Source organism: Elephas maximus, chromosome 6 (assembly GCF_024166365.1).
Source record: "Elephas maximus indicus isolate mEleMax1 chromosome 6, mEleMax1 primary haplotype, whole genome shotgun sequence".
In the NCBI taxonomy this organism is placed as follows: Eukaryota; Metazoa; Chordata; class Mammalia; order Proboscidea; family Elephantidae; genus Elephas; species Elephas maximus.
In genome coordinates this window covers 84,589,755-84,592,243 of record NC_064824.1, presented here as the reverse complement: position 1 = coordinate 84,592,243, position 2,489 = coordinate 84,589,755, and the positions used below count along the sequence as shown (strand labels likewise).

General features: G+C 41.2%; 1 pseudogene; it reads left to right on the top strand.

The window, feature by feature from the left end:
* Positions 1-504: 504 nt before the first annotated feature.
* LOC126078335 (chromobox protein homolog 3-like) lies at positions 505-1,259 on the top strand (annotated as a pseudogene).
* Positions 1,260-2,489: the final 1,230 nt, after the last annotated feature.

The window sequence follows — 2,489 nt, the reverse complement described above, 5'->3', positions numbered from 1 at the left end:
GAAGCCTAAAGCTCCTGTGTGTTCTTTGTTCCTTTCTCCCTCTCTTTAAAAATCAATCTCAAGAAAGTCTCTTATTGATTCATTAAAATTTGCATAGACATTGTATTAAAAAAACCTATTGCTGTTGAGGCAATGCTGACTCATAGAGACCATATAGGACAGAGCAGAGCTGCCCCGCAGAGTTTCCAAGGAGAGCCTGGTGGATTTGAACTGCCGACCTTTTGGTTAGCAGCTATAGCACTTAGCCACTGTGTCAGCGGTGTTTCCAGACATTTTATTAAACTTTATAAATTACCATTTTAACACAGAGCAAAGTCTTAATTTTGCTTACACCCATAAGTGAAATGCAAATTAGCATGCGTTGGAGTGGGGAAATGTAAGTTTACCATTTTGCTTGAAAATCTTGCAGTAAGTGATTGCGTATCACAACTTGTGCTGGATTGTGTGATGTTGGTCCAGTACCATCACCACTCCTTTCCAAGGCTGGCAACTCTGTTTTAAAAAATGCTCTTCCTTGAAAGATTCCAGTTAAAGTTTTCCAAATTCCACTGGGCCTCCCTTGCCAGTAGAAGCAATTATTCCACCCCGGCTAAGGGGATTAGCTCCCTGCTGCATGAAGAACCTGTAATTAGAGAAGCCGCAGACCTGGACCCCGAGCAGTTTGGAGGGGGTGAATAATGGCTAGTCAAGTCTGCAACAAAAATGATCTCAAACAAAAACTATGTTGCAAAAAAATGAGAAAAAAAAAAAAAAAAAGAATGGAAAGAGTAAAAAGGTGAAGAGGCAAAACCTGAAGAATTTGTGGTAGAAGAAGTACTGGATCGAAGTGTAGTGACTGGGAAGGTGATTTCTTGAAGTGGAAGGAGTTTACAGATGCTGACAATACCTGAGAAGCTGAAAAAAATTGAGGTTGTCCAGAATTAATTGAAGCATTTCTTAATTCTCAAAAAACTGGTAAAGAAAAAGATGGTACAAAAAGAAAACCTTTATCTGACAGTGAATCTGATGACAGCAAATCAAAGAAGAATAGAGATGCCACTCACAAACCAAGAAGCTTTGCCAGAGGTCTTGATCATGAACAAATAATTGGTGCCACAGACAGCAGTGGAGAGTTAATATGTTTCATGAAATGGAAAGATTCAGATGAGGCAGACTTGGTGCCGGCAAAAGAGGCAAACAGGAAGTGTTCTCAGGGTGTAATTGCGTTTTATGGAGAGAGACTAACATGGCATTCTTGTTCAGAAGATGAAGCTCAATAATTGCTTGCATTGCTATATGTATATATATGTATAAATGAATATATATAGCAATGTATTGCTTTGCTGTATATATATGTATAACCTGTTGCCAACAAGTTGATTCTGACCGATATAGACCCTAGAGGACAGAGTAGAACTACCCCATATGGTGTCTAAGGAGTGGCTGGTGGATTTAAACTGCCAACCATTTGGTTACCAACTATAACTCTTAACCACTGAGCCACCAGTACTCCATATATATGTGTGCGTGTATATATATAATATGTATATATCCAAACCTGTTGCCATTGAGTTGATTCTGATTCTTAGTAACCATATAGAAGCGCCTGGTGGATTTGAACTGCCGACCCTCTAGTTGGCAGCCATAGCTCTTAACCACTATGACACCAGGGTTTTAACAGATTACAACTCAGGTTTAGGAACACTCAGGATACAGTTCTTTCATCAGTACAGCCTCTTTTCAGCTGTTCCCACAGGCATGACTCTCTCTGGCCCCTTGGCCTCTGCCCTGCTCAGACAAGTGTTACAAATCTCATTTAGCTCTGCTGATAGAAAAATGCTCAGAGGCACCCCACTCCATCAGAAAGTTTTGGACAAAAGGTGCTCAGCTCTAGCTCCATGGGTCTGCAGACCTAGCTCCTCCAAGTGTCTGGAGGCACCCTACTCTGTCAGCAAGCTTTCTCACTCCACGGTCCAGGAAGCCCATTGTACTGCTTCCTGCCGATCTACTGTCTTTGCTGTCTCTGTTTCTCTGATACCGCTTCTCACAATCTCGCCATTTTTTGGTGTTACAGCTCTCTCTCTGTCTCCTGGGTCTAGGAGGTCTCAGTGCAGGGATCCCAGATCCAAAGGACACACTCTGGTCCTGATTCTTCTTCCTTGGTGGTGGTGAGATCCTCTACTCCTGCTTCTGGGATGGCTCATTTTAAGCCTAGTAGAATGACAAATGACCAATCCCCTTTGTGGACCACAATTACCTTATTTACATAGTCCCACCCAATCACTTGGGTGGTAGTTACAAGACCATGGTGAGAAAGGTCTAATGAACATCACGTTTGCATCAGTTCCCTTTCATTATATATGTATATATATATAATCTCAAGACATTCTGCCCAATTCAATATTATAGTCTTTCTACCTGCTCTAACTTCTCTAGAATCCATTCCCATATTTTCCTCAGGTTTCTACCAAAATAAATTTGCAAAATCTTATCACTTTTGACATGATTGG